The 23,094-nt window shown below is 44.1% G+C and overlaps 1 protein-coding gene across 8 annotated transcripts in view; it reads left to right on the top strand.

Annotated features, from left to right (window-relative positions):
• NTM (neurotrimin) overlaps nucleotides 1-23,094 on the top strand; it is a 972,209-nt gene that overhangs the window by 215,327 nt on the left and 733,788 nt on the right. The window contains exon 1 of one of the 8 annotated variants that reach the window (XM_017523229.2): nucleotides 1,561-1,993. The exons of 5 other annotated variants lie outside the window; for them this stretch is intronic. The gene's annotated coding sequence lies outside the window, so the exon portion shown is untranslated. Of the gene's footprint in view, nucleotides 1-1,560; nucleotides 1,994-23,094 lie in introns of those variants that run through there. 2 more of the 8 variants (XM_037735988.1, XM_037736002.1) reach the window with 2 other exon arrangements.

The raw sequence follows: 23,094 nt of genomic DNA, 5'->3' as shown, positions 1-23,094 counted from the left end.
TTGATGCATTGGCCCCTGAGCACACCATGCCCTGTCTACTCAGTCTCTTGAGCAGAACTAGTCATGTGGCCCTGACTCACTTCAAGGGGACAGAAGGGAGAAAGTGTCAGAGTGCATGGATATTTGATGAGCGGTAAATGACTCTGCTACATAGATCTTCAGCATCTTTTAGACCCTGTTAACAGCTGCTTTAGAGAGAAACATTTTGTTGGCCATATTTCTTATGTATCCATTCATTAATTGTAAATAATTATTGAACACCTTTGCTTAATATATTTCCAGTCATCGATGTCATAAGGGTGAGCAGAAGAGAACCCACCCCTCCCTCGTATGGCTTATAACAATTAAATATTGTCGTGTGACAAATGCCATGATAGGCAAGGGACAGGGCACCCCAAAAGAACAGAAAAAGTTTATGTGTCTGAAGTATGTCAGGAAAGACTTCCCAGAGAAGTCAAGGCTGCAGCTGACCCATGAAGAAAGGTTGGGGATTTCTCCCAGTCAGACCTTGGATCTATAGCAGAAAATGCAAGCCAGGAATCCTGCCTCCCTAGTCAGGGTTAGACCCTGCAGGTGACTCCCTTCTGGAGTAAGAATAGTTTAGGAGTAGAGAATATGCCCCAATTGCTATAAACAGAGGCTGCCTTAGGCTGATTGTTTTCCTTGCCTTCTCCCAAAGAGTACACACCACCTCTCTGAGGCAGCTTACCTCTGGCGGCCAAAGTTGAGCCACGTGGAGGAACTTGCTCAATCGGCTTCTGTTATAGGTATGAAATTATTAATGACCGGGATGTAACTGTGCATGTTTGGACCCTCCTCCCAGCAGCCCTCTCTGGGGGATTGGGGTGAGGGTTGTAGGGAGACACCTTGCTGTTTAATAAATAATAGAAGAGATTCATAAAGTGTCTGGGAAGCACATTCCTCATGCAGAAATGTTACGGAATAACACAGGATGAATAATAGAAAAGGTTATTGAAAAATTCATAATTTCCAAGTGCCAGTGAAGGGCAGCTCCTGTGCAGTCTATTTGCCTGTAGAAAAGTGATTAAAATATATATTATTGTCCTGTCTATAGGAAAATGTATTATTAAGTGGATACTAGCGTGACATTTGAAAAATCCATTTCATTCCATTTAGCAGCAACGGGCTTTTGGCTGCTGCTTTGTGCAGCAGGTTTCACAAGCATTTTAATAAGCCATTTAAAAAACAAAAAGGGATTTTAATTATGGCCCCCTGCCTCCCAGCCAGGCTATTGCTTTGCATTTACAGCTCTTCTGCCAAAGAAATTTTAAAACATATAATGGAAAATGTAAATACCCTGCTTACGTTTAGTAGGTCCACTGCCAAGAAAGGAACCTGACCATTGGCCAGGAGGTACTTATGGGCTTCAGGAAGGCAGAATGGGAGATACGTTTGCCTGTCCAGACACAAGAAACAAAGCCTCCCTGTCAGAGGCCCATGACCCCTGCCAAGCCCTCAGTGTCGCTACGCCTCTACTTAAACATTCACTTTTTTTTCCATGTGAAACCGGGAGTTACTTTGGAGGTCTAATGAGAAATGGTTCATATTTCTGAATCATGAATTGAGTCAGGATCAGGGATCATCTGATTTGCCCATCTGCTTCTTGGCAGAATGCATCTCCTCGGCTTCAAGATCATACGCCCAGTACAGCTCGGAGCTGGATTCTGAATTGATTCAGGTTTGGAGCCTGGGATGGGGCACCTCTCCATGCCTTGCTCAGTATTTAAATTCTCCTATAAGTCAGGTAAGGGCCAGGGGACAGGATGGTATCTGAGAGGAGTGGGCTGTGCTCTTTCAACCTCAAGCTCTGATTCAGCTGGGACAGCGCTGTGGTCCTGTGGTCTTCCGGTGAGCTTACAGATGGACAGTGGTGGTGGGGAGCTCACCCCAGCAGTTGGTGTAGGAATTGAGGCAGAAACAGCATGAAGGACCCCAGCGTCATCAAGGTCCCGGTCTCTTTTCTACTAACTGTGTAAGTTTGGCAGAGTCGCCTGACTGCTCTGGGTCTCTGCATTTTAATAACGAACAAAACCTCTTTGGGTTTTAACAACAGAAATAGAGCAATTTACATCACATCATAGCTTTAGACATTTTTATTTAAGACCCTTTTAAATAATTAAATCATTTGTTTTAATGAAATCTCATTTGGAAGCAGATAAAATTGTTTCTCTAGTTGAAGAGGGATTAGGGGACCAAACTGCCACCCACCTCAAAACCCCTTCCCTCTCCCTTTTAAAGGCAGTCCCAGGAAGGCTGCAGTTCTGATTCCACAGGGATTCCCGGAGCACAGTCTGAAAACCAATGCATTTAGTGGTACATAAGGTCCCTTCTGGCTACAAGTTTCTGAAATTGAATTGCGGCCTGTGTCTGACTCGTTGGGATGAGAGAATGGCTTTTCTGGCCTCATTTTTACTCCTATTTATTTAGTCATCATATATTTATCCATTTATTCAGCAAACATTTAACTGAAAACTGCACATGTGTTGCATTTACTGTAGAATACTGGGCTAAGCACTGTCTGAATATGGAACATAAGCAAGACACACTCCTTGTTACCTCTAATGAAGCAAGAGGCATTTAAACAGCTTGCTGTAGGATTCAAAACAGGGGAAATAAGAGTTATATTGGGGCACAAACAGATTTTTTACTAGTAAAAATTATGAATTAGGTTTAAAAAGAAACTAAGTATCTCTCTAGTTCACTTTTTAGGCCAGTTTATTAATTAAAACTGCGTCTTCCATCTTTTGGGTCCCTGTGTGGATGGCAGACTGCTACTCAGGCAGACTGTACCAGGATGGTGTCTCAGTTGCTGAAATACTGAAATAGTTCATTTGGGTTGGTGAGTAGATCCTGCCCAAATTCCTTGAATGTCCTTTGCTGTTCTGTTACCTTAAACCCACCTATCTCCAACATTTTCTTGATTCACTTCCTCTCCTAAACTGTGAGTAAGGACGGGGCTTTTCATCACCATGCAGGTGCTCAGAGCCTGGTCTGGGAGGTTAATACCATTATCTTACCACTTATTAAATATGTTGAAAATATCCTTCTCAAAAAGTCCGTCTCTATCAATGCTTCTTTTCGATTCCAAGTTCCCATAAGACTGGTTCTACTTAATATTCACTCCCCATAGAGTTCCCAGTGTTTTCCTGGCTTGGCAATCAGATAGTGAAACTAACATCCCTCTTTGGCATTTTAAAACTGCTTTGGATTCTCTACACTCCCCCTAGGTGATCTCATTGAAATGGCATCTTTATGTTAATGACTCTCAAATTTATATCGTCAGCCCAAACATCTCTGAGTTCTAGACTCACACATTCATCTGTCTACTTGACATCTCTACTTGGACACCTTTCAGAAAGCTCAAACTTAACATTCTCCAAATTGAGCTTTCTTTTTATGTGGTGCTATATACCTGTCCCCATCAATTGTTCCTGTGGCGGTAAATGGAACCACCCTTGACTCAGGAGTTCATGCTAAATGCCCAGGAGTCACCCCTGAAGCTTTTCTTTCACTTTCCACCTGTATTTAATTGTCAGCAAGTCCTGTCAATTCTACCTGCAAAATACGTCTTGTAATCTAACTTTCCTCTTCATCTCCGCTACTGCCATTTTAGTTCAAGGCACAAATGTCTTTCTGCCCAACAACTGACTAGTCTCTCAACTTCTGCTCTTGATCTGGCCCACTGAATATTCCATACAGCAGCAACTGTGATAATGCCACTACTTTGTTCCATCCTTTTGATCTTCCTTCCTTGCAGTGAAATCCAAATTTCATTCCCTAGACTGTAAGCCCTGCAACTATGTCCCATGCTTGCCTTTCCCCACTAACTCCATGCCATTTATCGTTTTCTTCATGCTAAACCAGGTGGCTTCTATTTCTCCAACGTAACACTTCAGAGTCTTGACTTTATCCTCTTTCTGCTTAGGCCAGTGCTTCTCAATTATAATGTGCATATAAATAACTGGGGATCTTATTAATGTGAAGAATACGATTCCATGGATTTAGGGCAGTGGCCACAATCTGCATTTGTAATAAGCTCTCAAGTGATGCTAACCCTGTTAGTCCATGGACCATGGTTTGATTAGTGTGGCTTGAGTTACTGCTCTCCCAGCTTATTGCTTGGCTATTTCTTCCTCATTAAAAAAAAATTTATTGAGATATAATTTACATAACTTACAACTCACAAGCTTAAATGGTGCTTAGTATATTGACAGAGTTGTGCATCTATAACTACAGTTAATTCTAAAACATTTTTAAGACCCTATGAAGAATTTCTGTAACCGTTAGCAGTCACTTTTGACATTGTCCCACACACTCAGCCCTGGGCAACCACTAATCTACTTATGCCCCCTGAAGATTTGCCTATTTTGGACGTTGAATATCAATGGACTCATACCTATGTGGTCTTACGTGACTTACTTCTTTCACTTAACATCGTTTTTCAAAGTGTATGTGTGTTGTAGCATGCAGGTTTCACACCCCATTTCTTTTTATGGTCAAATCATATTCTATTGTGTAGATGGACCACATTTTGTTTGTCCGGTCATCAGGTGATGTGGATTGATTTTACTCTTTACCTGTTGTAAATACTGCTGCTATGAATTTGCAGGTACACGTTTTAGTGCTGACATATATTCTTATATCTCTTCAGTATATGATCAGGAGTGGGTCGTAGGATAATTCTGTGTTTAAAAGTTATAGGAACTGCCAAAACGTTTTTCAAAATGTGGCCACACCGTTTGAAAGTCACATCAGCAGTGTGTGAGGCTTCCAGTTCTCTGAATCCTCGGAAATCCTTGTTGTGATCTCTCTTTTTTACTATAGCCTTCCTTGTGGGTGTGAAGTGTTATCTCATTGTGGTTTTGATTTGCATTTCCCTAATGACTAACGATGCATATTTTCACGTGGTTATTGGCCATTTATATATGTTTGTATATATTTGGAGGTAGGGCTATTCAGATCCTGTGACCATTTTTTAAATTGAGTATTTGTCTTTTTATTATTGAGTTTTAAGAGTTCTTCATATATGTGGGATCAGTCCTTTATTAAGTATATTGTTTACAAATATTTTCTTCCACTCTGTATCTTCTCCTTTCACTTTCTCGACAGCGTCTTTGAATCACAAAACTTCTAACTTTGATGAAGTTCAATTAATCTGGATTTTTTTTTTTTTTTGTCACTAGTGCTTGTGTTGTCATATCTAAGAAACTATTTTTTTTTTTTTTTTGAGACAGAGTCTCACTCTGTTGCCCAGGCTGGAGTGCTGTAGCATGGTCTCAGCCCACTGCAACCTCCATCTCCCAGGTTCAACTGGTTCTCCTGCCTCAGCCTCCAAAGTAACTGGGATTACAGGTGCACACCACCACGCCTGGCTAATTATTTTGTATTTTTAGTAGAGACGAGGTTTCACCATGTTGGCCAGGCTGGTCTCGAACTCCTGACCTCGTGATCTGCTCGCCTCAGCCTCCCAAAGTGCTGGGATTACAGGTATGAGCCACCATCCCTGGCCACGAAACTATTTCATGGCCCAAGGTTGCAAAGATTTACCCATATACATTCTTCTAAGAGGTTTTTTTTGTTTTGTTTTGTTTTGTTTTGTTTCATTTTAGCTATTATATTAAAGTCCACGATCAAATTTAAGGGTTTTTTTCTTTCTTTATTTTTCTTGGTGGGATGTGGGGTAGGAATCCAACTTCCCTCCTTTGTGTATGGATATCCAGTTGTCCTGGCATCAATTTTGAACAAATTATTCTTTTTCCCATTGAATCTTCTTGGTACACTTGTCAACAATCAATTGACCATCTATTGTATATGTGACAGTTTCTTCTGGACCCTATTCAATTTCATTGGTCTATATGTCTGCCCTTATGTCAAAACTCACACTGTTTTGTTTGTCTTCTGGACCCTATTCAATTTCATTGGTCTATATATGTCTGCCCTTATGTCAAAACTCACACTGTTTTGATTACTGTGGCCTACTAGTACATTTTGAAATCAGAAAATGTAAGGCCTCCAACTTTGTTCTTATTTTTTGAAACTATTGTGATTATTGTGGGTTTCTTGATTTCCATATTAATTTTAGAATCAGCTTGTCAATTTCTACAAAAAAAGGCAAATTGAGATTTAGATAAGGATCATGGTGAACCAATCAATACATTTAGAAGTTTAACATTTTAAAAGTATTAATTCTTCCAATCTATGTTCATAGAATGACTTTTCATTTACTTGGATCTTTTAAATTTTCTTTTAGCAATGTTTTATAGTTTTCAGAATGCAAGTTTTGCAATTCTTTTGTTGAAACTATCCCTGAATCCTTTATTCTTTTTGATGTTGTTGTAAATGAAATGATTTTCTTAATTTCACTTTTGGATTGTTAATTGTTAGTGTAGAAAAGTATAATTTATTTTTGTATATTTGTTGTGTACCCTGCACATTTGCTGAATGTATTTCTTAGTTCTAATACTTTCTTAGTGGTTTTCTTTGAATCTTCTCTGTATGGGGTTATGTCATCTGCAGACAGTGATAGCTTTAATTCTTCCTCTCCAATCTGGATACATTTTATTTATCTTTTTTGCCTAACTGCCTGACTAGAACCTCCAGTGCAATGCTGAAGGAAAGCACCAAGAGTGTACACCCTTGTACAGTTCCTAATCTTAGGGGGAATGCTTTTAGATTCTCCCCAGTAAGTATGATGTTAACTCTGGGTGGTTTGTACATGCTCTTTATCAGCATGAGGACATTTCTTTCTATTCCCAGCTTGTTGAGTGTTTGTATCATTTAAAGTTTGAAAAAAAAATAAATAAAGGTGCCCTCTTCAATTTGAAGTCAGCTTCAATGGTTCCTTGGTAGAGAGCCGTATTCCTAGCTGCCTGAGAGCCTCTTCTAGGACTGTCTCACCTGAGGCAGCTTCCCTACCCCACTCAATTATTAATTATTGTTTCAATTCTGTGCTTTCTCTTTTATGTTACTTATTTAAAATTGTAAATGTTCTTTCATTATTCTTTTCTTTTTTCTTTCTCTGCCTCACCGCATCAAGAGGAACTCTCCCCAAGGACAGCAAGGGACCAAGTTTGCCAGTTCACTGTTGTGTTTTTTCTGTTTGTTTGTTTTTTGAGACACGGCCTGGCTCTGTCACTCAGGCTGTACTGCAGTGGTGCCATCACAGCTAACTGTAGCCTCAACCTCCCTGGCTCAAGTGATTCTCCCACCTCAGCCTTCTTGGCTCAAGTGATTTGCCCACCCACAGGCACACACCACCACACTGGGCTATTTTTAAAAGTTTTTGTAGAGCGAGGCTCTCAGTGCGTTATACAAACTCATCCTGAACTCTTGGCCTCAAGCGATCCTTCTGTCTAGGCCTCCCAAAGTGCTGGGGTTACAGGCGGGAGCCACCAGGCCTGGCTGACAGCTGTATTTTCTGCATCTACCACAGTTCCTGGAAGATAACAGCTGATCAGTCAATGAATATTTGTTGAATAATTGAATAAATACATGTATATTGATGTCCGAGGTAGATAGATGCTGACTAATTCCTCATTAAATAGATACAGAAGAGACTGATGGCCAGTGACAGGACTTTAGCCAGTGATGACAGTAATGGATTTGGAAAAGAGTAGAAAAACTTTTACAATGGAAGATTTCAGCAGCTAAGACAAAACAAAACTAACATGCAGGAACTGACTGTGAAAAGTGTTGTGTCAAGGGGGTGGGCACACTCATACTCCACTTGAAAGCAGGGTATGTTTGTTAGCAAGTACATTTTGTTTTTTTATAGGGCAACAAAGAGCAATAACAGCTACTAAATTCTCCCTGGCAGTCCAGGATCCTAGGCACTGGGCCAGCGTGCTTTAGGGAGTTTTCCTACCCCAGCACAAAAAAAAAGAGGCTGTGGTTTAAGAGACCACATGGCGGCTGGCTAAATAGACCTCTAAATGTATCTTTATCATCAGTTTCATCTCATTTCTTTTACCACCCTGGAGTTAAATCTGTCCATTTCTCAGCCTCCTCCTCCTGAGCCCCCATCATGATCATCTAAATTAAAATCTGTTATCGGTTTCTGGGTAATCCCCTTTGATGCCCTGAGTACCGCAGGATCTGTCTTGCTCAAACCTAGCATGCAAGTGCTGCTAGCTTTTGAGCAGCTGAAATGGCTTTGTGTATCTCACACAAATGTCTGCATCACTTGCAACCAGCCAGGAGCTGGCAAAAAAGACACGTTTATGGCTGGAGGTTTTATGAAATTGTGAGTGAAATTGCCTTTGAGGGTGGCTCGGGAGGACTGAAGCTGCAGGCCTCCTCACCATTCTTTGTTCCCTCCCTCAGAGAGAAGAGGAATGGTGCCTCATGCTTCTCTGCTGTTTCGTGGTGATAGTCCTCCTTGTACTGTGTTTTGTTTGTTTGTTTTTATAATAAATCTTGCTTCAGTAGGTTATCCCTGGGTCACATCAGTGGCCAAAGTATAAATTAAAATTTTGGATGAGCAAGTAATAACTTCACCTGGGCCAATTAATCCCAATCGTGACATGACTCATAATTGCAACTTTGTCACTTTTCCATTTCTTCCTTCCCTCAGTGATGGCCTCTCTCTGCCAGGGTAGGGGAGTATGTATGAAAGAGCTTGGGGTCAGGGTTAGCAGAGCCTGCCTGTAATGAACACTAGTTGCAAAATGCCAGAGCTGAGCTGTGTGAGCCCTCCAACACTCAGGCTTTTGTCTATAAAACAAGGACTCTAATTCTCATGTAGCATTTATGAAAAGAGAATAAAATTGATCATTGTTGTACGAATTTGCCATCACTCTCCGTGCTAGACTGTAAACTGGACTGCAGACTCCAGGAAGGCAGGCGATGATTCTATTTTGTTTTCTGTATTGCCAAACCTTGTACACATGGTTTGGTCAGTAAACTCATTATTGAATGAGTGCATGAGATGACTTAATAGGGAAGAACTCCGTGCTCAGGATAACACAGAATAGGTGTTTAGAAAATCATCCTTCCTTTCGCTAGTTTGAATGTTTCCCAAATGCTTTATATCAACTGGCAGATTAGAAAAACCTCAATTAAGAAAGAAAGCTCCTTCTTTTGGAGTTTTGTCCATGTGAGGATGCCCTATCATTTCTTATGGTGACAGACCCTGACAGTCTCATGCCTCCTGGCCCCAGAGGCTGTGCCTTAATCAGATGTGCATGAAGCCACAATGGAGGGAATGCCCTCCATTCCAGGCCTTGTTCCTTGAGACGCGCCCAGGGAGCATGTCCATTCCTGCCTTTCTTTTCAGCCTATCAATTATTCCTTGCTCTTTCTATCTTTCTCTATCCCTTTTTTACACCCCCCACTTTCACATTTTCCCTCTCTCTATTTATCTCCTCTCTTTAAATATACCTTGCTTGCAGAGTTTTCTCTGATATTTTCTGATCCAGTTGGTTCATTTATTAAAAATAAAATATCTTCAGAGACATTGGATTCAATAGTGTCCCACGGTGGTTGACGATGAAGCCACGATGAAATATCAAACTTGGAATCCTGAACCTATTGGCTTTCCTGTGTTTATCTGCTGACAGTAGATGCAAATACTAGTTAAAATAATATTATAGAAGGTTTTCTTAAAAAACAGGGGAGCTCTTTTATGAAAATAAACCTATGCACATGCCCAATAGTTAAAAGTACCAAAGCTGGGGGTAATTGGGTCAGGGTATGGACAGGAAACACCCAGGCAGCCTTCTCTGAACCTCGGGAGGCTGAGCTGGGTGAAGGCTTGGGTCCTGCATGCCTCTCTGCTTCTGTGCTCTGGGTGTGAGAGCTGTGACTGCCCGGGTTCCTTTCCCTGAGGCACGCAGGCATTACCTTTCTGAGAGGCTTTTCTCAGCCACACCGAGAGCTCAGGCTTGAGTTGCTTGGTGTGTTGTGCCATTTGCATTGTTATGGCTGGCTTAATAATAAAGCTTAGAAGGGTGGTCAAAGTCCTATTATTAAAGTCATTTAAACCCAGACAGGACTGCGTCTGAGAGAATGCACTGCAGGGAAGCACCTTGCCCACACTCGGTAATGGAAGCTATGACCTAAGCCTTCTCCCTCTCCTATTTCAATTTCCCCCATGTCTGCTTTCATGCTGTGTGGTTTCCTGACTGTGACTCAGTGTGGGTTTCCATCAGCAGGCTTGGACTTAATCCCGAGAAGATCGAAGACGTCTTGATGGGGCAGGGCGCTGGAAAAGCAGACGGCGGTTTGCATTTGAGCTGGATTTATCTCTGGTGCTTTTTGTATGAGTAACAATGCCAAGCCCTGGTCTGACACTTAATAGATCCTTATTTGCAGAATGTGTAAATAACTACTCTCCTTTATTCACTCCTCCTGAAGAGCCAAACATGCTTCTGTCTTCAACCCTTCTACCCAGTCCCTAGTTCACTTAATATAAATGCTAATTAGGATGTGGGTTTAAGGTCACTATTCCCTCTCAGGGAGAAGGCACCAAAGCTAGGCTTTCCATCTGCAGAGGACGGCAGAGCTCAGGTTACCTGCGTTTCTTTTGCTTCTACCCTTTCATGTAGTAAAGGAGGCAGGTACCCCGCTCGTCGCGACAGGAGAAACACATTTCTTTGTTTGAGTCATTTGCACAGTTCTAGCATAATCACCCTAGCAGCATCTTGTGGAAAACAAAAATGCAAAGGCACAGATGACTCCAGCTTCCCACAGTGGGTAGCCCTAAATAGGAAACTCGCCAATGGCACCAAAACAATCGTTAAACTGTCCAACAACGAGCCGGGTAAACTGAGAGAAAATAAACCTAGTGCAAGCAAACAAACAAAACTGGGGTCTCCAGCAAGAGTGGAGTCAATGGAATGCCTCCTCCGCTGGGCAGGATGCTGCAAGCCCCTCGCAGATCCAGAATCAAAGGCTTCGGATTAAACCATGGCAGGAGACCCAGCTCTTTCCACCCAAAGCAACTGCTGAACCAGAAGAGGAAGAAAGAAACCCATTAAAAACTTTGTTCCTAGGGCTTTTGGCCCATAGAATTCATTAGTAAATAAGTGCTGAATTCTTCTCCTATGTAGAACAGTGGACTCGACCCAGCTGGGTATGCGAGATCCACAGTTTCATTTAGAAGAAGACTGTTGTTCAGGAAACGCTGCACCAGGAGCAAGGAGAGCTTGGTTTTAACACAAGGCTACACAATGGGGCCAAGGAGCAAAGTAGACAATCAACTGCACTAGGGTTTAAGAGAGGAAGCTTTCAGAAGCTCGAGCCCCGGAGAAGTGTTCTAGGAGGCGGTGGAGCACTGGCAGATAGATAGCATCTGGGCAGGCAGGGGTAAGGCCACACTGGGAAAGGAAGAGTGTGTGAGGAGTAGCCTGAGATGAAGATGCTTGAATTGGTGGGATTGAAACATAGTTGGGGATATGCTATGAAATGAACATCGAAGATCCTAAATGCCAGACCAAGGAGCTTAGATTTCATCCTGACATCACTGGAGAAATGCTGAAAGGATTTTACAGCAGAAGAGTGAAATGAAAGTGGCATTTAAGAAAAATTGATCTGGTGAAAGCATGCAGAATCGATTGGATTGGAGGCACTAGAGGTGGACAGACAACGAGATGCTGATGTAAATAATGAGGTGGGAGCTGAGGGGAACCTGGACTGAGGTGTTTGTAAGAAGGAGAAAGAGGCATGGAGGAAGGAAGCAGTTCAACATCCATCTCTGAGCGTAGGAAGGGGCATTGGGGACCAAGGAAGCTAACCTGATGCTTTGGGTTTTTAGCCTTTGCACCCGAGGGAGGGAAAAGATGGAAATGTGGTCCAGAAAATGTGAATCAGGAAGGAGCGCTGGCTTTAGAAGGAAGATGAATGTAGCTTTCCTTAAATTTGTTAAGTATGAGGTAATAGCAGGATATCCTAGGATAGGAAAGTAGAGAAACTCAATTAGAACTTGAGCCTCAAATAACACCTTGGATCTGTGCAGAACTAATTCCTGGCTCCTGCATGTACGACAGCATTTTATAATCACACGCTACACACTGCGTATGAACATGAATTTGGTAATTACAGGATAAATCCTCTGGCTCTCTGCCTCTCCGGCTCCTCTGTGTGGAATCAGATTGCTTTGGGACGGAGAGAACAATAGATCAAAGGGGAATCCACTTACATAAAGAAGAAAGAAAAACACAAGGAAGAAAGACAAAAGGTTTTTAATTCGAAAGGAGCTGAGGACCTAAACACACATTGCTCCTATTGCTAATCGCAAGGAGCTGGAGCTAGAAGCAGAACAGAACTGGTGAGAAAATAGAGGCATTCGGAAGGAAAACCTTGTGCTGGAACTGGGCTGCAATTGAGTGGTGGTACAGAAGTTACCAGAACCAATGTAACGTGTGAAACGTGTCGACCAAGGTGGGAAAGACCAGACTTTCCCTGGTCTTTGATGATGATTTACTTACATGAGCTGTGTTACTAGAGCTATGGTGATTAACTTACATGTCTGTGTTCGTGAACACGTTTCTGAAGATGGTCAGAAGTAGGTTCCGGAGATTAATTGCTAACTGTGGCAGCCTTCCTTCAAGGATGACGTCCGTGACCCTCACCTCCTGGTACACACACCCTTGGATAGTTCTTTTCCACAGTTTGTGAATAATAGAAAATGGCAGAGGTGACAGCAGGTGACTTCAGCGGCCAGGTCATAGAAGGCATTACCACATTTGCCTTCATCTTTGTGTCACTTGCATGGGGGAAAGCCAGCCACCACATCCTAAGGACATTTGAACAGCTCCTTAGTCATAACCAGCACCGATTTGCCATTCATGTACATGGGCTACCTTGGAAGTGGAGGCACCCACTGCAGTCAAACCCCTGCCTGCAGCCCCAGCCCACCTCTGACTTCAACCTCATAAGTGATCCGGAGCCAGAACTGCTCAGCCAGGCTGCTGCTGAATTCCTGCCCTGCAGAGACTGAGCAGTGGTAAAGTGCTGTGGTAGCTTAGACCATTAAGCTATGGACTGATTTGTTATGCAGCAACAGATAACTAATACACTCGTCCCACACAATGTACTAGAACTGTGGCGAGTGCTCCCCTCAATGTTTAATGTGAAGAATATTTAGGCTGCTGTGATGCGTCACCAATCTATTGAAATTTATGAGTAAAATGTTTTCAGCCAAAGTCTATCCAAAAGGGCGCAAAGCCTCATGGAGGGAAGCAAAGCTCAGAAAAAGAAATGGATGCATATTAGATGTCAAACATGTGCTTATTGAGTTAAATTGAATTGAAATTGCAGACAGTTACAGATGAAGCACTTTACATTGTCACCTCACATGTTTATCAAATGCTGAACTACTGACGACTGTGCTAGTGTGGTTTCCCTTAGCACAGTGGAACTCCAGTTTACCCAGCCACGCCACTTGGAAGATGTGCTGCAGGGCCCCACTAAGAGCAGCAAGCTGCTGTCTCTGGTTTGCTCTCTAGGCACGGAACAGCAAGAAGCCTGTCCCCAGAGGTCCCTCTGTGGCCTGGTTGTCATCACTCCCTTTGCCTCTGCTGCAGGAGCCGGCAGTTCCGTGATAGTCACAGTGCAGCCTCCCCGTAAAGCAGGTGGAATTATCCGTAGCTGCTACCATTTGGGGCAGAAGTTAGTTCCCTGGGGCCTGGCACATTTGAGGACACCCAGCTGTGCTGCACTCCCGTGAGCCTCCCTGGTCCTCCTCATTCAAGCTTCTCTTCCTCCATTCCCACTTCCCTTACAGAGCTTTTTCCTTTTCCATCTAGCCCACTTCTTGCAGAAAGGGTAGGTAGGGAGCTTTTCCCTGGTGGCTGGCCATCAACCCTCAGGTCTGGGCACCATCCTTGCCCTTGAAGCTCCCAGGCCACTCCTAGAAGCAGAGCCTGATGCCCTCCCCACCCACTGACCAGGGACACCAGCCTGATTTCTTAGTTTGCCCAAGCCTAGAGCCCACACCCAAGGTCTCTGAAGTCACATTTTACAATTATTCCAAAGCCTCCATGGTCCTCTGTGAGGAGCACATTTTTCTTCCAGACGATGCAACCAGAAGGTCTCAGCCCTTGTCCTTGGGTGGCTTCTTGGGGCTAACGGCCCCTTCCTTTCTAACTTCGATTTCCAAATGCCAGATAGAGGAGGGAATCTATGATACGATGCGCACTTCTTTCAAATCTAGTAAATATTATAAACTTACTGTGACTCAAGTTCAACAGTCTCTTTTTAAAATGCGACTAATTCCAGCTTCTGCTAGTGTACCTTGCTGAAGAGCCAGGCGCGATGCTGAGAACATGATGTGTGGTCACATTTCATCCTCACCCACCACGGAGAGGGGATTTAGCTTTCCTGGTTCACAGGAGACACTGAGACTCTGAGAAGTTAAGTCACTAGTCCAAAGTCACACAGCCTGGAAGATCTGAGACCTTTGTATGCCCCACTCTCTTAAAGCTGGGGAGAGGCTGACAACATCACATACCTGCCTTGCTTTGGTGTCTGAGGAAACAGAGGAACCCTGGTGTCTGGCTCCTGGCTCCTGGCTTTCTTGACTCCCACTGCCTACCTTTGTCTGTGAAGTTCTGTTTGCACTTGCAGACATGCACCATGTTTTTCCCTCCCTGCTCTGCAGAAAGCATCAAATAGTGGTGTCATAGAAGGACTTATGAGTAGCCTCTCAACACTTGGGCGCACCATGCGGCGGAGATGCCCAGTGCTTGCAAGGTTCACTGAGCTCTGGGGCGCTGGGCTATCGACAGTCTTGAACTAGAAGCACAGACTTTGGGAGGCTGCCTCCCTCAGTGGGAGCTCCCTTCTCATGATGCAGAAAACAAGCCTCTAAAGAGGGACCACGAGTGCAGTGGACAAGGCAGTATGTCTAGGATCATCCCCGTATGACCTGAGGAAGGAGAGTGATTCCCATAAATGCCCAGTGGCCAAGCTCCTGCCGGCTCCATTCTGCCCTTGCCTCCCCCACCCCCTGACCTTTGTGGTGTGGTGGAAACAGATGGTCTTACCGCCAGACAGGAGTTTTTCTCCTTGAAGCTGCTTCTCCATCCCAAAAAGCTGGTGAGCGGATACATTTCCAGATAAAGCAATATTCACGCAGAGTTCAGAGGGAATCCTGCCCCCTGCTCCGTGGAGAACCACCCCTGGCTCCATCTCTGTTATTAGTAATTACAGCTCTACAATGGAAAATAAACACTTTCCCCAAAATGGGTCTGTTCTTTTTATTTTAAGTGCTTATTCTTCCCAAAGGGGACAAAAGTGCTGATGGCTCAAAAAGCTGTGAGGGAACTGATGGGGGGGGCAGTGCGGGGGGCGAGGCAGTGGAGGGCAGGGGGTGGGGTTCGTCCTTCAGGCCAGAGCTGGTCTGCAGCTCTTCTGTGCCATTTGGCCCAGTTTTCTGGGGCCGGCTCTGGGTGACTTTTTCTCTGCAATCGTCACTGCTCTGTCAGTTCTTGTTCAAAGGTCCCCTGAGTTGTAAAACTGCCATTGTCTGTCTCAGACAGTTCTTACAGTCTCAGGTCTCAGAGCACATAAAACGGCTGCAGCTGCATATTGTCCATCAAGACTATGAAATTGGAAAACATGCTTGGATTTAGAATGTGCTCAGTTGAAAGTGAGATGCTGGAGATGCCTCCCTCACGTGACCAGCGGCACCGGCCCTGCCCGCCCCGCTTTGATTCCAGCTGTTTCTCTCACACTCTCGGGCTGGCTGGCCAAGCTCCTGCCGGCTCCATTCTGCCCTCGCCTCCCCCATCCCCTGACCTTTGTGGTGTGGTGGAAACAGATGGTCTTACCGCCAGACGGGAGTTTTTCTCCTTGAAGCTGCTTCTCCATCCCAAAAAGCTGGTGAGCAGATACATTTCTAGATAAAGCAATATTCTATCTTCACCAAGACAGCACACACAATGGCAAAACACTTGGGCTGAGAAATCGGGCTCTGAGAGACCAGGGTGCTAGTTCTGTCTCTTCTGAACATAACCCAGTCTGGGACTAGGGTCCAATTACTGAGGCTCTCACAGTGTCACATTCCTCTGTGGCAATACAGAGATGTCACAGTATCTGCATCATGGGGTTAGAAGGCGAAGCGAAGTGGCCTTAAAAGTTTAGCAGCGTGCATGGCTCGGCAAGTTTTTTGGTTGTTTTTTGTTTTTTGTTTTTTTTGAGATGGAGTCTTGCTCTTGTTGCCCAGGCTGGAGTGCAGTGGTACAGTCTCAGCTCACTGAAACCTCCACCTTCCAGGTTCAAGCAATTCTCCTGCCTCAGCTTCCTGAGTAGCTGGTATTAAATCAGGCGACTGAGACAATGCCTGGCTAATTTTTTTTTTTTTGTAATTTTAGTAGAGAAGTGGTTTCACCATGTTGGCTAGGCTGCTCTTGAACTCCTGATCTCAAGTGATTCCCCCCGCCTCAGCCTCCCCGAAGTGCTGGGATTACAGGTGTGAGCCACGGCACCCAGCCATAGCAAGTTCTTAATAAACAGGGGCCCCACTTATGTTATGGGCTGTTCAGATCACAGCTCCTCTTAGCTCACAGCTTCAAGACAGCAGGGATTTTTATACTATGCTTATTTTGTGAACCAAAATAAGCCAGGGGGCTCACTGAGACATTGTGGAATCTGCTCTGAATGAATAGCCCATAGTGAAAGCCAGTGAAGACGCCAAGATCTCTGCCTCTCTTGGGCAGTGGCTGGGGCATGGCCTAGAGTCCTTTCCAGAGCCTACTGTAAGAACCAAGGCTAACAGTGGCTGAATGCGTATATTCAGCGTGTTGGCTGATTCTTCACATTTTTGCTTGGCCCTCGAGAAGATCCTCAGGACCCGCTCTCCAGGGCTCTGGGCTGCTCTCAGCTGCTGCCTCTGTTCCTGCACTTGCATGGCCTATTTCATCAAGAGGTAGCAAATCATCTACAAATAAGGGCTACAGGCTCTGTACAGGGGACAGAGACAAAGGACAAATTGCATCCTCTGTGCGGCGCTGGGGAGACTGCACCTGTCCCGTGCCACCTCCCACGGCAGGTCCCTTCAGCCTTCCTCACCCAAGACAACCTGCTCAATATCCCTGTCACCCAGAAATGCAGCTTGGGACTTGAAGGGCAGAGGAAAAAGAAACATTTATCACACTGGAGAATGGGAAATGACCACAGACAGAGGCAAGGGAGAGAGCCAGGCCTCCAGAAAGCAGAGAGGAAGCAATTTGACAATGAGGTGAAAATTGCCACTGCTGATTCTCCCGACACCCTGGCTCAAGGAAATATGTCACTGGCTCAGGGAAATGTCTGCAAGGAACTGGTAATAGTTTAGTAATGGCCTGGTGACTTGGAATGAGATGGAGGCTGTGGTGGCACCAGGGGACATACCTCCTGTTTTTAACCCAAGATGATGAGATATGGAGACAGTTCTCTTCCCTTGCCCCTACTCCTTTTGTGACTGAGCCAATCAGCTCAAAAAGCTTCAGGGACAGAGAGAGAACATGCAACCAAGAGGAAACTCAGATTGAGACTGGGTTTCACAAGCACACAGTTGTGAGGAGGTCTGTGTGTGTGTGTGTGTGTGTGTGTGTGTGTGTGTGTGGTTTTCCTACAGCTGTTTTAATGAATGCACCTTCCTTTTATGCAGCCCTCCTCCTCTGTAGCATATCTCTGCTTTATGGCAAATGGGTTTTGATTCTGAAGCAAATTGACCTTGAAATAAGTTCCAAGATCTGAGTTCCTACACCCCGGATGCTGGATTTGGAATGCAGACTGCTCAATCAGCAGATCCCAGCTCTGGCTCCTGCATCTGGAGGGGGACACTGCATTTTGTCAACCTAATAGGCAAAGTTAGAATTGTGGAGCTGGATGCTGCAAGGCTGAAGCCGACAGGTCTTATGTGTGTTGCCAACATCAGTGTTCCCTCGGCTCTCCTCTCTGATGGTCTGTGTGTATTCCTGTGTAACTGAGGCCACTTGGGAATTTTGTGGTGAGTGCTGGGAGTGGATGGCTGCAAGAGTCTTGGGTGACATGACTACAAAGCTCTGATCACAAACCCATCCTGTCACAGAGAAACTGAGACGTTTTGTGGAAAGAAAGCGTGTGCTACGTACGTGCATATGTGTATACACAGAAGCCAGAATTTGTTTCAGCCATACATTTAAGAAGATTATCTTCCTCTTAGTTTTGCTGAGTTCCCAATTCTACCGAGATCATGATTTAGGAATTTTGTTGCAACAGACCCAAAGACAGCAAATACTTATTGATCATCTACCATGTGCCTGGCAAAGGAACAACTATCTTTAAAGTGGAAGTATGAGGTGAGCTAAGCCCCACGTGACTGTATGTACTCAGCACGAGGCAAGTGTGCTCAAGGCTGGTGTCTGAGCGCAGAGCAGTACAGGTGATGGGTTTAATTTAAAGGAGATTCTGGTGACTTTAATGTGTCTAAGTGCTGTGTTGTTTCTGAACTGAAAGATGAATTGAACTGGCAGTATAGGGGCTTGTGTGAACAGAACTGAAATGTCTTCCACCCATTTTCAGCTTCCACAACACAAAGGATTGTTGAAACTCAGTTCTTTCCCTTGAGGTTTTTGTTTTTGAGGCTGAAGCAATGAAACAGATCACTGCAAAGACAACTAGATGCCTTTTATAGATGATAGGGCTGAATCTAGACCAGAAGGCAGATAGGCAGGGGGTCAGGAGGGAGAGCCGCCCAATGTGCGTTCCGACCTTGAGATGGACAGGGAGGGGCTGTCTTAGAAGAACCAGAGCCTCCAGGCCAGCACCGGGCCATTCTGATGTGGCCTGGGCCAGAGCCTTTGGGATGAGAGCTGGGCAGAGAAATAGGTTGGGAGTTGTTGCTATAAAAGCAATCCCAGAAAGGCTTGAGGCTGCTCATTTGCATGCTGTTGAGTTTCTCTTCCAGTAAGGGAGACCTTTGGGAGTGATTTTTATAGAAGAAGCAGTTAGGTATAACTCTGGTTACAGCAGAAATTCAGCAGATCCAAGACCTCAAAAGGCCTCCCGAGGTTGCTTAGTGCAGCCCCTTCCCCCAAGCAGGTCTGTGCCTACAGCCATTCCAGAACAATGGTGTTTCATTTTAAATATTTCTCAGGAAGGATATTTCATAAACTCCCTGATGCACTGGTACCAAAACAAAGCCTAGCAGAAAAAGAACCAAATTTTCTCTGGACTATGGCCAAGTGCAATCCAAGATGGATACAGATGTTGCAAAAGCAGTCAGTCAGTCAGCAAATGTGCCAATATACCTCCTCTCTGTGCCCTCTGGTGATGTGCTTTCCAAATTAAATTAACTCAATATTGCTTGGGACTCCTATTTGACTCTGACTCATTCTGGTGGGAGCAACATTTTAAGTTTGAGGAAGAAAGGTGGGCAGAAGTCTTTGCTCCCAGTAACATCAGGATGTGAGCCCACTCTGACCTCCCCTATGCTCAGATAAGATGGAAATTGAACTTAAATGCTAGTTACCCACTTTCTATAATTATCTTGCATTTTAGAAAATTCAGGGATAAATGAGTATTGAAAAACCAACATGTTCTGGAAGCAGGAGGCTTAGAACACGTTCTACACAAGGATAAAAGGGAACTTGTTCCAATGAGCTGGAAGTTATGTGTAGTATAAGACTGACCATGTGTATTCATCACCAACTATTTATGCTACCAATGCAAGATGGTATTTCTAAAGGAGAGTGAAGGCATAGAAAAATGTAATTGTCTTTTTCCTTGTAAATCTGTTTTAGTTCTTTGTAAATTCTGGATATCAGCCCTTTGTCAGATGGGTAAACTGAAAAAATTTTTTCCCATTCTGTTGGTTGCCGATTCACTCTAATGACTGTTTCTTTTGCTGTGCAGAAGCTGTGGAGTTTGATTAGATCCCATTTGTCTATTTTGGCTTTTGTTGCCAATGCTTTTGGTATTTTGGTCATGAAGTCCTTGCCTATGCCTATGTCCTGAATGGTTTTGCCTAGATTTTCTTTTAGGGTTTTTATGGCAACAATCTTGCATGTTCTTCACATGTACCCCAAAACCTAAAATGCAATAAAAAAAAAGAAAAAGAAAAACGTAATTGTCTGGCATGTTCGCAGAGCATATGAAGAGTGATTAGGTAAGGCAAAAATCCTGTGAATAAAAATATGACTAAAATGGAAGAACTAGTGCCAGGCTAAAAAGCTATCCAAAAACAAACAACAATAAAAAGGTGTTAAGAGCTTTGCCTTTGGAGGGGGTAGTTGGAGTTTCTGAGATGCAGCAGCACTCCATAGTGAAAGAGCCTGTGAAAGAATGCACAGGCACACAGTCTGACAACAGGGAAGGCGTGCTGGGAATTGAGTGGCAAAGCCCTAATGAGGAAAATGGAGGCAGTCAAGTGGAAACCTGCCATGGTTATCGAGATAGTTTCCTTTCTTCTTGCACCTTATAATAATAGGGGGAGGCAGCCAAGACTTACAGCCTCCCAACTGCTCCCGCTCTAACTTTGTGTCAAATACTTGACACAGTCAGAAGAACCTGGAGCACATACATCTCTAGTAACACTGAGGCTGGGACACACACCAAAGGCTGTGGGAATACGGAGGATGTGCTCATCCTTTGCAGTAGCTGGGTCAAGACGGAAAAGCAGAAAGAAGGAAATTAAAAGTGGATACGGATTTAGTACTATGTTATAGGATTTTGTCTTCAAAAACCATAGTTTATCAGACTAAAATGGTGGGCCATTGACAGTAAATGGGACACACCCAAAAAAGATGGAAGAGAACACAATTGGCCAGAAAGTGAAAGAGTCAAGACACAAATTTTGCGTGAAAAGGAGAGAAATGCCCAAATGGAATTAACATTGGATCTTATGGAGAGTAGCAGATGTGGTGTAGGAAAAAAATGTGGCAGATGAGGCTTCCAGTAAAATAGCAAATACAGATATATGATCTACCACTGAACACTTTTTTTTCTTTGAGATGGAGTCTGGCTCTGTTGCCCAGGCTGGAGTGCAGTGGTGCGATCTCGGCTTACTGCGACCTCTGCCTCCTGGGTTCAAGTGATTCTCCTGCTTCAGCCTCCCAAGTAGCTGGGATTACAGGCACACACCACCACACCCGGCTAATTTTTGTATTTTTGTATTTTCACCATGTTGGCCAGGATAGTCTCGATCTTCTGACCTTGTGATCCGCCCACCTCAGTCTCCCAAAGTGTTGGGATTGTAGGTGTGAGCCATCTCTTTCAGCCCCACTGAACATCTTATATACCAAAGCACAGAAAAAAAGTCGCCAGTAAAGATACTGAGTCTATATCAAAGGAGGCAAGTTCTTTGACTCTAGGTTTGAAATCAAGTTTTCTTTACAGACATTTTCCCTGTCTTCTAAGCCTCTACTGCTGCACCAAGGGTCTCCTCATGTCTGCAGCTAAAATCCTTCCAAAGTCGTCCTCTTTTCAAAATCCCTTTTCTGGTCTTCCTACCTCTTCCCATCTCCCTCCCTATTCGCTATTCATTAGAATGACCCTTTTCAAACATAAATCAGACCACATCACTCCCTACTTATTTCTCCCAGTGGCTTCTCATTCCATGTAGAAAACAATTCAAATGCCCCACAAATCATCTCACATCCTAACTGTTCCATGATCCCATTCCTACCACCTCCCCTTGCTCACTCAGCCCCAGCTACATGAGATTTCTTGCTGTCCCTCAAACTCACCAGGTATAATCCTGCCTCAGGGCCTTGGCACCTGCTGTTCCCTATGCCTGAAAAGCTCTTGCCCCTGAAATGTACATAGGCTGCTCACCGACCCCTGTTATTTCCTAATGGAGTGAGTCCACCACCTGCAGGCCTGCTCTGTCCTTCTTCATAACACGTAGTGCTCTGGGATTGCAGATCACATATCTGCTTTTATTGCCTATTATCTATCTCTTACACTAAGATGTACTTTCTGTGATAGCAGCAATTTTGACTGCTCTTCCACTAATATATTCTCCGCGCCTAGAAGTGTACTTGGCACATAGTAGATGTTCAATAGCTACTTCTTAAATGAATGAATGAATGAATCATAACTATAAATTATGCTAACCAATGCAGCACTAGCCGCTAACTAATTTGATGCTGCTAGACACAAAGCTTGTCATTGTACATTGAAAGAAAACAGAAACTGAATGATGTAGCATGGGAGATCAGGAAAAGAATTCAGGGTTAATTGAGCTCACTCCCTGTTAAGGTAATGAAACTGAAATGTCTAATGATTTATTAATGTTCACATAACTAGTAAATGGTGGTCCAGGCAGTAATTTAAGTCTCTATATTCACCGGGCAGAGTCTTGCTTATTTACACTACCCAGCTACATATTCATCCTCTAAAAACTAGGATTCTAATAGGAAAAGTCAGATGTATTAATTTGACAATAATTTAAGAACAGGTGTAAAGCATCGCTTTTTTGTCAAGTGATCAGGAGATGAAGAGGGGAGAGGAGAGATGTTCCTGGGGACATCCCTGGGGTAAGTTTTGTCCGTATGTTTCTAAGTGATGGTCATGGGCAAATACAAGAGCAAGTGTGCTGTCTGTCTCTAAATGCAGACCACAGATCGAGTGCCACCCTGTCAAAGAGGAAGCCGCAGGCCTGGCATAGTGGTGTGTGCCTATAATCCCAGCACCTCGGGAGGCTGAGGCAGGAGGATTGCTTGAGTCCAGGAGTTCAAGACCGGGCTGGGCAACACAGTGACAACCTGTCTTTACAAATATATACATATATATATATATTTTTCTTTAATTAGCTGGGCATGGTGGCTTGTGCCTGAAGCCCCAGCTGGGCATGGTGACTTGTGTCTGAAGCCCCAGCTGGGCACGGTGACTTGTGCCTGAAGCCCCAGCTGGGCATGGTGACTTGTGCCTGAAGCCCCAGCTGGGCATGGTGGCTTGTGCCTGAAGCCCCAGCTACTCAGGAGGCTGAGGTGGAAGGATGGCTTGAGCCTGGGAGGTTGAGGCTACAGTGAGCTGTGATTGCACCACTGCACTCCAGCCTGGGCAATAAAACAAGACCTCAACTCAAAGCAAANAAAAAAAAAAAAAAAAAAAAAAAAAAAAAAAAAAAAAAAAAAAAAAAAAAAAAAAAAAAGAAGCTACAGACAG

Source organism: Cebus imitator, unplaced genomic scaffold (genome assembly GCF_001604975.1).
Source record: "Cebus imitator isolate Cc_AM_T3 unplaced genomic scaffold, Cebus_imitator-1.0 Scaffold0, whole genome shotgun sequence".
In the NCBI taxonomy this organism is placed as follows: Eukaryota; Metazoa; Chordata; class Mammalia; order Primates; family Cebidae; genus Cebus; species Cebus imitator.
The sequence above is the reverse complement of the archived record's forward strand: the minus strand, read 5'-3'. Positions and strand labels throughout refer to the sequence as shown.